At 38.5% G+C, this 14,420-nt stretch overlaps 1 non-coding gene across 1 annotated transcript; it reads left to right on the top strand.

Moving 5' to 3' along the window:
* Window positions 1–3,735: 3,735 nt before the first annotated feature.
* LOC141597857 (small nucleolar RNA R71) lies at window positions 3,736–3,842 on the top strand. The gene has a single exon (XR_012523070.1). It is a non-coding gene; the product is annotated as a small nucleolar RNA R71 (small nucleolar RNA).
* The last annotated feature ends 10,578 nt before the right edge of the window (window positions 3,843–14,420 follow it).

The following is a 14,420-nucleotide window of genomic DNA, read 5'->3' as shown; positions in this document are numbered from 1 at the left end:
ACCTAGTCTAATGGGTCGAAAAATTAGGCTTATTTGGCAATGTGAGGCTTATCAATGAAATGCAACTAGTTGTTTCAAAATATGCATATAAATGAACATCTCATGGTCTAAAAGGAAAGGACGCCATGCCTGTGCGTCGTGATGTGACATGCCACGCAAGGAGCCTACTCACAGCTATGGGAGACCGGGTATGGATGTACCGGTCCCAAGGAGGCTCTAAATCTCACATGTAAGTGGCTATGTCGAAATCTAGGCCTAGTCTACGGTCTATGGTCTCACAAGGTGGTCGACACTCTCCGGTCTAGCCTCATTTCCCCGGGTATTTGCAAGCAAACACCCTAACAAGGAAGTCTCTAAGGTACAAGCCACTAAGAGGGGAAAGACACGACCTAGACAATATCATCATAGAGGGTATCATACTCCCTTCCTAGACCAAATTTTGTTCAAAAATTTTATATACAAACTCGATGCAATGAGAAGGAAACACAACACATATATACATGTGACAAAATGTAAGCGGAAATCAAAAGAACATGAAAATAAACATGCAACCAATATCTAATCCTAGCAGCACGCATCAACACCAACAATCCATATGGTCTCCCAAGGAGACACACAAGGCAACAAAATTCTCATTCTCCTTCAAAATATCCAAGATACCAAAAAGAAAGAATAGTAAAAAGGAGTAAGAGATAGGAAGGATTATACCAAGCGGTCTTCTAGCTCCTTTTTGCCTCAAATGTTCAATGCGCTATGCCAAAGGTTAGATAAGACATATATATATACAATGCAAATGATTTTGTAAATTTTTCTAATTTTTCAATTTTTATGGATTTTTTTGAAATTTTATCAAATTTAAAAGTATTTACAAATATAAACAAATATTCACAAGAGTGGATATTTCCCTCCTCACACTTGAAATATACATTGTCCTCAATGGACAAAAGCATAGGGAGTGAATAAGAAAAAGAAAAGAACATATTTTTGTATTTTTATTTTTTGAAAATAAAAAGAACATATTTTTGGTATTTTTCTCAATATTTGAATTTCCTCCCCACACTTATTTATTTACATTACTTCCAAATGGAAATAAATGTGTGGAGGAAAATAAAAATGAAAATGCATGTTTTTGGTGTTTTTTTTAGACCCTCCCCACACTTATTTATAGACATGGGAGGGCATTTAGAGAAATAAAAGAACATGTTTTTGTTGGTTTTTGTCATTTTTCAATTTTTTTGTGATTTTAAAAATAAGAATGAAATGCATGCTCTATACTATATGCAATAATTGAAAGGACAATACAAACTATACTACATGAATGCATAGAGAGCTAATTTAGATTAACTCCTATTTGGGTCATGTCACTAAATGCAAAATGCGATAAAAACTTAATTAAAGAGAAGGAGAATATATACATTGTGGTGGTTGTTAAGTAACTCCACCAAACCTCTTCATCAAAGAGTCTTCAATCAACCGGGATCCCCCTCTTGGAATCCCGCTATCCCTTTAACAACTTCAAATTTTCCCATGGAGTAAGAGCTTCCAAGTTTTGACAACATTTAATGTACACCGCTTATGGCGTGGTGCACTTCCGACCATTTCCGGGCAATTTCTTCTTCAAGCTTCTTCTTGTCATGGACAAGAACTTCTTCATTTTCGAGGCTTGGTTCACATTTCCCTTTTCTTTTCACTTTCTTTCTCCGTTTTTTTGGTTTCTTCTTCTCAACCCTTGGCTTCATTTTTGAAGGGGTATTAGTGCTAGAATCAAATTTGGGAGGGATCACATTGGGGTGATCCCCTCCACACTCAAGCTTCAACTCTTCTTTTCCTTTTTCATTTTTTGGGAAAGCTTCTAATGGATCCAAAAATGAAGGCCCTAAATTAGGTTCATCCAAGTTATCTTCCACCATATACACCCTACAACAAGAGTTGCTTAGAGATGGAGCTTCCATAGACTTGGCAAGTTCAAATTCAACTTTGTCTTCACCCACTTGCAAAGATAACTTCCCACTCTTCACATCAATCATTGCTCCACCGGTGGCTAGATAAGGTCGCCCCAAGATAATAGGCACATTGTAGTACTCGGGCATATCCATGACAAAGAAATCACATGGTATGATTAGCTTCCCAACAACCAAGGGTACATCTTCAATCACACCAATGGGAAATTTAACCGACCGATCGGCTAGTTGAAGTGAAACTCTAGTTGGCTTCAAATCTCCCAAATCAAGCCTCTTGAAGATTGAAAGTGGCATGAGGCTCACACTAGCCCCCAAGTCACACAATGCTCTTTTAATAGCCACTCCTTGGATAGAACACGGAATTGAGAAGCTACCCGGGTCTTCTAGCTTATTTGGAAGCTTGTTGGTGTGAGTAAGAATAGCACTACACTCCTTAGAGAGGTTGATGGTTTGCACCTCTCCATTCTTATTTTTCAAAGTGACAAGATCCTTAAGAAACTTACCATATGATGGAATTTCGGTAATCATATCAAGGAAAGGAATCGTGACATTCATTCCCTTCAAGATCTCAACAAACTTCTCATATTTCTTTTCAAGCCTAGGCCTTGCAAGCCTTTGGGGGAAGGGTACCGGTACAACATACTCCCTTGGTGGTGGAGTACATTCTTTGGTTTTAGTTGCAATAGGTTCATCTTGCTTTGGAGGATCAACCATCTCCACCTCCTTTGACTTCTCCACCCCAATTTCACCTTCTTCCACAACTTCAACCGGGTGCTCTTTCACTACTTCACTAGACACCCTTTTCCTCTTCCACTTAGGAGATTTCTCAACCTCCTCCAATTGCCTTCCATTTCTCAAAAATACCGCATTCATCTCCCTTGGGTTAACCGTATTACCCGGAAACTTCCCCGGATTTTGAGCCAATTGACTCAATTGTTGTGAAATTTGGGCTACATGAGTTTCCGTTGCTTTTTGGGATGCTCTTATTTCATCATTAACCCGGCTTTGTGAGGCAATGTGGTTGTCAAGCTTTGAGTCAACTTTTTGGTTGGCAATCACTAATTGCTCAAAGGCTTGCTCCCAAGAAGGTTTTTGAGGAGTTTGAAAGTTTTGGTTTTGAGGTTGGTTGAAATTTTGTCCCTTGAAACCCCCAAATGGTTGTTGGTTTTGAGTGACAAATTGTTTTCTTTGGAAACCGGGTGGGATTTGTCTTTGGAATTGAGAGTTTTGATTGAAACTTTGTTGTTGTGGTGAGGAAGTGGTTGGGTTTTGAATGTTTTGTGAAGCATAAGACAAGAAAGGATGAGTTATTTTTCCATTACCAAATTTGTGGTTGTTATTATTGAACCCTTGCCTTGCACTTGTGGATTCCCAAACTCCATTTGCTTGCTCATATCACACCTCTTGGAGGGGTGAAATCAAGGGACACCCAATTGTAGTGTGCCCTTGTTCCCCACACAACTCACAAGACAAGACTTGCCTCATATCGGAGCTTGAAGGTTTTGAATTTAGCAAAGCAACTTGTTGGGTGAGTTCATCTAGCATTCCCTTAACCTCCACATTCAAAACCGCATTAGAATCCTTGTTCTTGCCCTTTCTTGATTGCCTATCACTTCCCCATTCCATAGTTCGTGAGGCCATCTCCTCAATTAGCTCCTTTGCCGCTTTATGCCCCAAAATGTCTAAGGCACCTTTTCCCGACCCCGCATCTAATGAAAGCCGAAGGTCTTGGGTCAACCCTTTGTAGAAATTGTTCACTAGCTCGGCCTCGGAGATGCCATGGTGGGGGCATAACCGTTAGAGTCTCTTATACCGCTCCCATGCCTCATATAAGGTCTCATCCTCTTCTTGAGTAAAGCTTTGTAGTTCACTCTTTACTTTGGCCGTTCTTGAGGGTGGGAAATACTTGTTCAAAAATGCCGAAGCCAACTCATCCCATGTCTTGAAGGAATCCGGGTCACAGTTCTTTAACCAATCCTTGGCCGAACCCTTAAGTGAACGGGGGAACAACCAAAGGCGTACCGCATCATCGGAGACCCCATTCGACTTGTACATATCACAATTTTCAAGGAACTCATTTAGATGATCATTCGGGTTCTCCAAGGGACTTCCTCCAAATTGGTTGTCTTGAACAAGGTTGAGCAAGACATTTTTGATTTCAAAGTTATTAGCTTGAATCCTTGGCCTTTGGATGCTTGGATTGACTATGTGCTTAGGAGCCATAGTCTCTCTTATCGGAACCGGATCACCCATGATGTTAGGTTCTTCTTCTAAAACCCCAAAAGGATTTTCAAACACTTCGGTAGCTTCTTGGTGATTACCTTCTTCTATTGGTGGTGTATCAAGTAAACCCCTTCTTCTTAGAGAATTAAGTCTTCTTGCCGTGGCTTCAATTTCGCGATCAAGTGGATATGTTGGTTGACCTCTTCTTCGTCGCCTACTCATGCAAAAGAGCTAAGCACTTGAAAGAAAGGATTAGTAACAAGGGACTTAGTCTAAACTAGAACAAAAACGATTAATATCTAGCCGTAACTCCCCGGCAACGTCGCCAAAAACTTGATGGTATCAAGTTATACCTCGCAAGTGAACGATGCGTTGCACTAGTAAGGGTCGAACACGAGGAGTTTGGGAGACTACTAATTGTTGTTATTCTTAAGTTTAGCTCACTACAAGAAAAACGCGGCTTACTGACGGCCCTACCGACGGAAAAAAGAGGCCGTCAGAAAACACGGGTTACTGACGGATGTGTGACGGAAATTCCGTCAGTAAAGTTTCCTGACGGATATACCGTCAGTATCTATTGGCGCGTTGACCAAGTCAAAGGCGCCAAAACAACTGTGACGGAAAATCCGTCAGTAATCTCTTAATACTGACGGAAAATCCGTCAGTGAGCTTTACACGTTAAATTGGAGTACAGCTGGAAATCACTTTAGCATTCTGACGGAATATCCGTCAGTGTTTTCAAAATACTGACGGAATATCCGTCAGTGGGTCAATTATTAGTTGATATTAGTGTGTGACAGGGTGTCACAATAAGTGTAGCACTGACGGATATTCCGTCAGAATTTTCAAAATACTGACGGATATTCCGTCAGGATTTCTACTTTAACTGACGTGTACAGTCACTTGCATTATTTTCTGATAAAGTGAACGTATGACGGAATTTCCGTCAGTATTTTGAAAATTCTGACGGAATGTCCGTCAGAGGTTTCTATTAACTGAAACACGCGAAGAGTTTCTCCTTCACTTTACTAAAATTCCCCCAAATCAATTAAAATCGCCTTAACCCTTACCTCCTTAAAACCCGACACCACCACCCCCCTCCTCCACTTCCGGCGCCACCACCACCACCACCAACACCACCACGCCGTCGCCATCACTATAAGGTAATTAAATTTATCTTTTTTTTCTATTTTCTTTATCTTTTTCCTTCTCCTTCATCCTTTTCCTTCTCCTTTTCTTATTTATCTTTTTTTTTTTTGTTAATAGTAGAGGCCGCCGCCTCCGCAAGCCGCCGCCAGCCGCCGCCGCCAGCCGCCGCCTCCGCCAGCCGCAGCCGCCACTGCCCTTTCTTTTTCATTTTTTTTTGTCAAGTTAATTAGGTATTACTCCTTTTAATTTTTTTAATTAGTTTAATTAATTTAGATTATTAGTTATTGTTTTAATCCGTCAGAGGTTTCTACTGACGGATATTCCGTCAGAATTGTGAAAAAACTGACGGATATTACTCTTTTTAATTTTTTTAATTAGTTTAATTAATTTAGATTATTAGTTATTGTTTTAATTGTTGTTGAAAAAGGGTTGGTGTTGATGCATGTTGACTTAGGATAGAAGCCAATGTTGTGACGGATGTATGTTGTTAATTTAGATTATTAGTTATGATTTATTTATTTTTTAATGTATGCATGTTGACTAAGATAGATATTTAATTTTATTGTTAAAAATTAGATTATTGTTAAATGTTAATTAGAATAGATATGAATTAGACTAGATATGTAAAATGAAAAGTAAATCATGTTAGTTTATGTTAATTGAAAAAGTAGTCATTGTTGTATGTTTTGTTTTTAATATTGTTAAAATTATTGTTCATATTGACCTAGTACCCGTTCAAAAATTACTCACTAGGAGTAATTTTTGAATAGTCCCCGTTTTGGGACTGTCTTTGTACGTTTTAAGTCACTTAGGTAGTAAACATGTGCTTGTGATTTGTTAATGAGAAAAGAGTTTGGTGACAATTCCTTTAATGTTCTCTAAATGCATATGTAGAGTAATTATTTATTCTATATTGTGTATTTGGAGAACGGATGGGAATTGCTGCCGAATTTTTTTTCTCATTAATAAATCACAAGTACATGTTTGCTAGTGACTTAAAACGTACATTGATGGGTTTAGGTTGGAGTGATAAGGACCCAATTCAAAGAAATACAATATTTATATTGGTTAAAATGTTAAATTATTGTTTATTATGCTTGATTTTGATTGTTGTTAGGTTATTATCTTTTTTAATGACATATATAAATGTGTAGATATATAATAACATGAAAAGATTAGAACGGCAGTGGATGTATGAAAGATTAGACGAAAAAAAGAAACCCAAGAAAGCATATGCAGAGGGGGTGAAAGAGTTTATTAAATTCGCGGAAGGAAGTAGTGAGTACAAGAATTTAGGTGAAATGAGGTGTCCGTGTAAGAAATGCAAAAACCTAGGTTTTAAAAGGAAAGCAGATGTTCAAATTCATCTTTGGTCGTATGGTTTCGCCGATAATTATTATGTATGGACGTATCACGGTGAGAAACTACCTAGTACAAATGCTAGTGAGAATCCTTACCGTGAGTTCGTGGAAAATGCATTGCGTGATACTGTTGACCAAATTTTGGAGGATCGAATTAATCCTGATGACCTTAACGATGAAGAAGTGCGTTATGAAACCCCGAACCCCCAAGTTTCTTCGTTCTTTAAAATGTTAGAGCAAGTTGAACAACCGGTGTTTGAGGGAAGTGATATGAGTTTGTTGCAAGCAACTGCTAGGTTGTTATCAATCAAATGTGAGAACAACATATCTCTTAGATGCGCTAATAGTTTTGTGTCGTTCGTTGGTGACATAATTCCAAAGGAAAATCAAATGGCGCGCAATTTTAATGAGATTAAAAAAGTTCTAAAGGGACTCCAACTTCCCCATGAAAAGATTGATGCATGTATCAATGGATGCATGCTTTTCCGGGAGGAAAATTCTAATCTTGAAGAATGTACAAAGTGTCGTGCATCTCGGTATAAAGGTAAAAATAATTCAAGTGGGAGGCGAATTCCATGTAAACCAATAACTTATTTCCTGCTTGCGCCAAGGTTACAACGACTATATGCAACCAAGCACATAGCAGGTGAGATGAGTTGGCACTACAAAAACTCTCGATTAAGAGAAAGGGGGACAATGGCACATCCAAGTGATGGAGAAGCGTGGAAGCATTTCGATAGAGAGCATCCAGATTTTGCAAGTGAACCCCGGAATGTTAGGCTAGGTTTGTGTACGGATGGATTTCAACCTTTTGGGCTGTTTGGGACGAAATACTCTTGTTGGCCCGTGATTGTGACTCCGTACAACTTACCTCCTTGGTTATGCATGAAGAGACAATTTCTGTTCTTGTCTGTGCTAGTTCCCGGTCCTAAGAATCCGAAAACAAATTTAGATGTTTTCCTCCAACCGTTGATCAAAGAGTTGAAACAACTTTGGGAAACCGGCGTGGACACCTATGATGTCTCTAAGAAACAAAATTTTCAATTAAAGGCTGCATTAATGTGGACGATCAACGATTTCCCGGCATATGGCATGCTTTCTGGTTGGTCCACAAGTGGATATCGTGCCTGTCCTTATTGTCCTGAAAATGATCATAGATCTTTTTGGCTTAAAAATATCAAAAAGGTTTGTTGGTTTGATTGTCACCGTGAGTTCTTAACACCGATCATCCTTTCCGCGACAATTGTAAGCATTTTCTAAAAAACAGAAAAACCGAGAATCGCATAGCCGCATCGAAACTAACGGGTGATGAAGTGTGGGAATCCGTAAAAGACTTGCCTAAAATAGTTGATGCTTCGATAAAGAATTGAAAAGATTGAAAGATCAGAATGAAGGTTGGTGGAAACAAAGCATATTCTGGGAACTTCCCTATTGGAAAACGTTGCTGATTCGACACAACTTGGATGTTATGCACATTGAGAAAAAATTTTTTGAACAACTTATCAACACCATCATGGATGTACCAGGTAAAACTAAATTTGACACTAAGGGTAAAGAAGACTTTAATGAACTTTGCTATAAACGGACCACATCATCTAGGTTTGTTTTATCAAACGCGAGAAAAAAGGCTCTATGTGACTGTGTTGCTAACTTAAAATTCCCGGATGGTTATGCTTCACATTTGAGTCGGTGTGTTGACCATAAAAAGATGGTGTTACATTCCATGAAAAGTCATGATTGTCATGTCTTTATGGAACGACTACTCCCGTTGCCTTGAAAGAGTTGCTCCCGACAGTCCTTGGAATGCAATAACCGAGATAAGCCAATTTTTTAGAGACCTGTGTACTTCTACGATTAGAGTTGATTCTATGGAACGTCTAGAGTCAAACATTGCGGAGATAATATGCAAGTTAGAGAAGATATTTCCCCCGTCTTTTTTCAATTCCATGGAGCATTTGCCTCTTCACCTACCTTATGAAGCAAAAGTTGGAGGACCTGTTCAATATCGATGGATGTATCCATTTGAGAGATTTCTTAATCATATAAAAAAAAAGATTGGCAACAAAGCTCGGGTGGAGGGTTCAATATGCAACGCTTTTTTGTTAGAGGAAATTTCAAATTTCTGTTCTTTTTATTTCGAAGATCACATTGACACAAAAGCAAAAGACTTAGATTTTGGTGTAAATTCCGATGACCAGTTGAAATCTAAGTTACCTGAGTTATTCAATGATGACATGGGAACTACAACCGGAAAATGTATACAGAGGTACTTAACTGAGAAAGAGTATGAAGAAGCTCATTTTTATGTGCTAAGGAACTGTGGAGATTTTTTAGATACTTATGAAAAGTAAGTTAATACTTCATCATTACTCAATTGTTTTTTAATTATCAAATTAGATCGAATTTATAGGTAATTAATACATAACTAAAACATGCTTTCCCTACTTATAGGGAATTTGAGGCACATATAAAATCAATTTTCCTGATGTCACATCCTCTGATGATGTTTGGGCATCACATGAGAAAAGTTTTCCGAAATGGTTCCGAAATCAAGTAAGTGATGATACATTTTCTTTGAAATTGAACTATACATTTAGATTTCTTATTAGATATTGAAAAAAATATAACAACTTAATTAACATTTTTTATTCATAGGTTCATAGATTGAAGGATCATCTAATAATAGCTTTAGCATTGGGTCCTAGTAACATGGTGAAGTCTTGGAGACGGTATTCCATCAACGGCTATAAGTTTCGAGCTTATAAGGAGGGAGTTGATGTTTCGAAGTCTACGTTAAGCAATGGGGTTTCTGTGAATTCAACTGAAGGGTTGGACTACTATGGAACCCTAAATGAAGTAATTGAGCTTTCTTATTATGCCGGGCAAAGGGTTTATAGGGTTATATTGTTTAAATGTGATTGGCTTGATAATTCCCCACAAGGACTTAGTATCCATAAGGTTTATGGACTTGTAGATGTAAACGAAAAAAAGAAACTTCGTGGACATAACCCATTTGTGGCAGCTTTTCAAGTCGATCAAGTTTGTTATGCTCCTTATCCAACCATTAAGAAAGGTAATCAAGGTATTCAGTGGTCCGCGGTTTTTAAAACCAAGGCAAGATCACAAGTTGATGCTCCTATTGAAGAAAGTGTCTTTCAAGAAGATGTGGTTGTGAATGATCACTCAATTTCACCGATTTTGTTGGAAGATACAGATGATGAAGATGTATACGAAGTGACAGTGGAAAGAGGTCAAGGGGAATATGACAGAGACGTCGAAGAAGAATGGGATGAAGATGAAGTTGAAGAACTTATTAGATACGAAAATGAGGAATCGAGAGAAGAAGTGGGAGTGCTTTTTTCAGAAGATGAACCTGTTTTGATTTGTAGTGATAGTGATAGTGAGGAGGACTAGTTGTAATTATACAATTATTAAACATTCAATAAAATATGCCCTCCGTTTTTTATTACTTGTCGTTCTAAGCTATTTGGTTTTTTGTTTTATACATGTCGTTTTAGCTTAACATCAATAGTGTGTTTCAATTTTCAAGATTTGGTTATAAGAAACCTCTCAATTCACCCAATAAAATGCATTAAAGAAGAGGCAAGTGGTAATTAGTTCACGCTTTTCCATAGTGTTTTTTTCAATTGTTTATATATACCCTGCAGAAATGGTTGTTTTGAACTAACGATTTGAATTGTTAACATGCAATGATTATGCCGAACATTTTTCGCCGTATGATTGGGAGCAATAGTAAGGCAAATGCATCTCAACGGAATCGGGAGGACGACGAGGTTGAGGATGAGGAAAATCCTGAATTTCCAACAGATAGACAGGAGAACATGCAGGTGATTCTCTCAGAGGCCCGTGCTCGGCCAGATCATTTTTGGTAAGTTTATGTTAATTTTTCTTAAGTTTAAAAAAACTTAACATTTACAGTTTTAATTTCAAATATTTATGTGTTTTTCATGTGGGATGACGAACCAATCAAGAAATATGTTACTTGGTCATTCACCTTAACACGAGAGATGAGTACTTCACTAGGTGGGGTGAAGCGAGTAACGCACATCGTCGGAAGATGTGGAATTACTTTGCGGTAATTATGTTTTTCAATAATAATTTTCTTAAGTTTATAATAATTTTCTTAAGTTTATAATAATTTTCTTAAGTTTATAAGAATTTTCCAAAGTTTTATATAACTAATTTCACACTTGTTTTTTGAAACAGACTCATGTAAGATCCATCGATCCTGGGTATGATCCTATTCCTGAGTGGCAGGCGAAGGTAACGAGGCGGATTACCACTCTTATCAATGGAATAAAATATAACAAGAAACCGCCAAAGTGGGTGCCTGTTTCTTGGTTGGAGAACCTTAGGAATAGGCCAAATGATGCTACTTTTGCCAAACATTCGAAAATCAACACGGCAAATAGGAAGTCGGGTGGGAAAGATGGGAAAGCATTGGGCACCCACACTCTTGGTCGGAAGAGTTGCTCCGATGCTTTCAAGGAATTGGTAAGTATTTTTTATATTGCTTTTAAAAAGTGGTTAATATATATGATTGACAAAAATATACTTGATTTTACTTGTTTCCATAATAATTTCAGGGTCAAGAGGCCACCCCCCACAAGATGTTCATGAAGACGAAGAAAAATAAGAAGGGCGAGTGGGTTAACCCTCGAGCGGCTGATGTTGAGGTAAATTCTTGAATTTAATTTAATATTTATTTTTATTACAAAGAACGATAATCTCTTTCTTATAAAGATAGGTATATATATATATCATTTCGACGATTTTCTATTTTTTTCAAGCGTGATTTCCAAGAGGAGATGAGCCAGCCATTGCCACCTGGACAGTCTCCCGACGAGATTCAGGCCTACTACAAGGCTGTAGGAGGATTTGACGAGAAGAACCGGATGTTTGGGACAGGACCTACAGGGGCCCAAATATGGTATGATCTTCCTCCTAACAAAGCTGGCCGACGGTCTTTGTCTTATGCTCCTAGCATGATTTCACAGCTTTCCACCCAAATGAATGATGAGCGAGCCGCTCGAGTTGCTCTTGAAAGACAGATTCGTGAACAGGCTGAAGAAATGGCGGCAATGAGAAAGGCTTGGGCTGATTTGCAAGCATCTCAACCCCCAAACACGTGTTCACAATTTACTCCACATAGACGGGATGACTTTGGGGGTGGTGATGACGGGTTTGGAGGTATTGGTGGTAGTTTTATTGACCCTATAAACACTTAGAGCTTTTAAGTTAGAGCCTTTAAGTTAGAGCCTTTAGGTTAGAGCCTTTAGGTTAGAACTTTAGTTTAGTTAGTATTGTCGTCTAGTAAGTATGAAAGACATGGTAAAACAATTCTCTGTTTAATTTGTCAGACAATGTACAAATTTGACTATGTTTTTATGTAAAACAATTTGCGTCCCCTTCTCTTTTGTTGTCTATTGATTCCCGCATTAGCGGTCGACGTGAAAATGGATTCCCGCTTGGCGGTCGACGATTGGATGTGTTTTGCAGGTTTTGTTTATATTGGAAACGATGCAAATAGGCATCGTGGTCGGCAAAGAAGTCAGATTTGAAACGATGCAAAAAACGCATCGTGGCTGGGCAGCAAGCTGCTGTTTCCAGGCCTGTTATTTAATATATCTGACGGAAATTCCGTCAGTAATTTCAAAATACCGACGGAATTTCCGTCACTGCTTTCCCTCCATCATTTTCCCTGAATCAAAAGAAATGTGCCACGTGTCTAGCCACTGACGGAAATTCCGTCAGTAAAATTAAAAAACTGACGGAAATTCCGTCACTACCCTCTGTTAATTTGATTTCAGAAATATACGTGGAATGCCACGTGTCAGACACAACTGATGGAAATTCCGTCAGTAAAATTAAAAAACTGACGGAAATTCCGTCACTATTGACCTATAAATAAAGACGGATTTTCCGTCAAAGATCCGTCAGTTTTTTGGAAGACTGACGGAAATTCCGTCAAGATGTATTTTTATCGACGAAATAAGTGACCACGATTCTGACGGAATTTCCGTCAGTAAATTGAAATACCGACGGAAAGGCCGTCAGTATGGGCTTTATTTTTCCGTCAGTTTCCCGTGTTTTTCCTGTAGTGGCTAAGTCAAAGGAAAAGGATAGATTGGTGAAATAACTATGTAAGCTACACTAAATGACTAACAATTTAAACTAAATAAGCAACAACTAAATTCAAAGAGAAAATTAAAAGGAAAGATGTGTTACTCAAGATATAAAAAAACTAGGGCACGATTAGGCTACAAACATTCATGATTATCATGCTAATTCCGGCAATAAGTCATCTTGGGTACACGAGGCGGGGGAAAACGCCTCTAACTCACCTATTGACTCCCTCCCGGGCTCACAATAAAACACTAGACCTACCGACTCAACTCCCTCCCGGGCTCATGACTCGGAATCTCCTATACAACATTCTAGGACCCTAGGAACGCGCGTCATCCCCAAGGTAGTCGATTTATGCTAGGAGTCACTAAGTATACGATAAATTCCCGGCCTTCCCAACCCTTTTCCCAAAGGTGATTGTCAAACCGGTCCCCAAAGGCACCCTCTTTAGGCTCTCCCTCCCGGGTTCAACCCAAATAGGCAAAGGATGTAAAAAGGTGGGTCAACTTAGGACCTAACCAATTCCCATTGGTGGACAAGGGTCATCAATCAACCAAAATCCCAAATCACAACATTAACAAAATAAATCCTAAGGTAAACCCCACCAATTTCCCCTTAATGACTATTTAAATGGAATCAAGCATTTTAATCACTCATGTAAGTGCCCAATCGCACCCTAGTAAGGGTACTACTCGCTAATCATGGTCACTTTAGCAAGACAAGCAATAAAGGAGGATACTTTAACAACAAACATGGTGATATTATGAATTTTATGATAGAGTATGTAATGGTGATAAGAGATGATGGAAATCAACTAATAAGGCTAAGAGTAAATGAATCAACTCAAAAAGACCCAAGCTTTATCAAGTCTATCAAAGTCTCAAGCTTTATATGAACAATTCCAATCAAAAGCATGAACAACAAACAAGAGAGAGAGAGAGAGAGATTTTGACTAAACTATCAACAAACAACAAGTCTCAACAAATTCCAACAAAAAGAAATCTAACAACAACAAACAACAATGGAAAACAATTGAAGAACAAGGGAGAAAAGAGAAAAAGGAAAGAAGCAATACCAACTATTGAAAGGATGAACAATAAGGAAGAACAAGGTAAGAACAATAATAATAATCTTTGATTGATGAAGAATAATTGCCAAGTTACAAAGGATTTGAGTTTCTCCTCTCTAAACCTCACAAATTTCCTCCCCAAACTAGGATTAGATCCCTAATTTTCTGGGAAATCAAGTATTTATATCCCTTACAAAAAGTTAGGTGAGAATACAAGAGAAGACAAAAACAAGTGCAGCCGAGGGAGTAAATTGTACCCGGGAGGGTACAATTATGCCCGGGCGGGTACAATTATGCCCGGGCGGGTATAATTGTACCATCCCGGGTAAAATGTCAAAATGGGCTAAAAAACGCTAAAAACGCCAAACGGGTGAGAGATACCCGGCCGGGTAAAGTTGTGCCCGGTCGGGTAAAGTTGTGCCCGGCCGGGTGTAGTTTACTCCCTCGGTTGCGATTCTTCATTATTGTTTCCTTTCTTCAAGTAAATTCCGCTCCAAGTCCCGTTCTTAT

The sequence above is a fragment of the Silene latifolia genome, chromosome 8, assembly GCF_048544455.1.
Source record: "Silene latifolia isolate original U9 population chromosome 8, ASM4854445v1, whole genome shotgun sequence".
NCBI classification, from domain to species: Eukaryota; Viridiplantae; Streptophyta; class Magnoliopsida; order Caryophyllales; family Caryophyllaceae; genus Silene; species Silene latifolia.
Note: the sequence above shows the minus strand (reverse complement) of the source record. Positions and strands in the feature narration are given on the sequence as shown.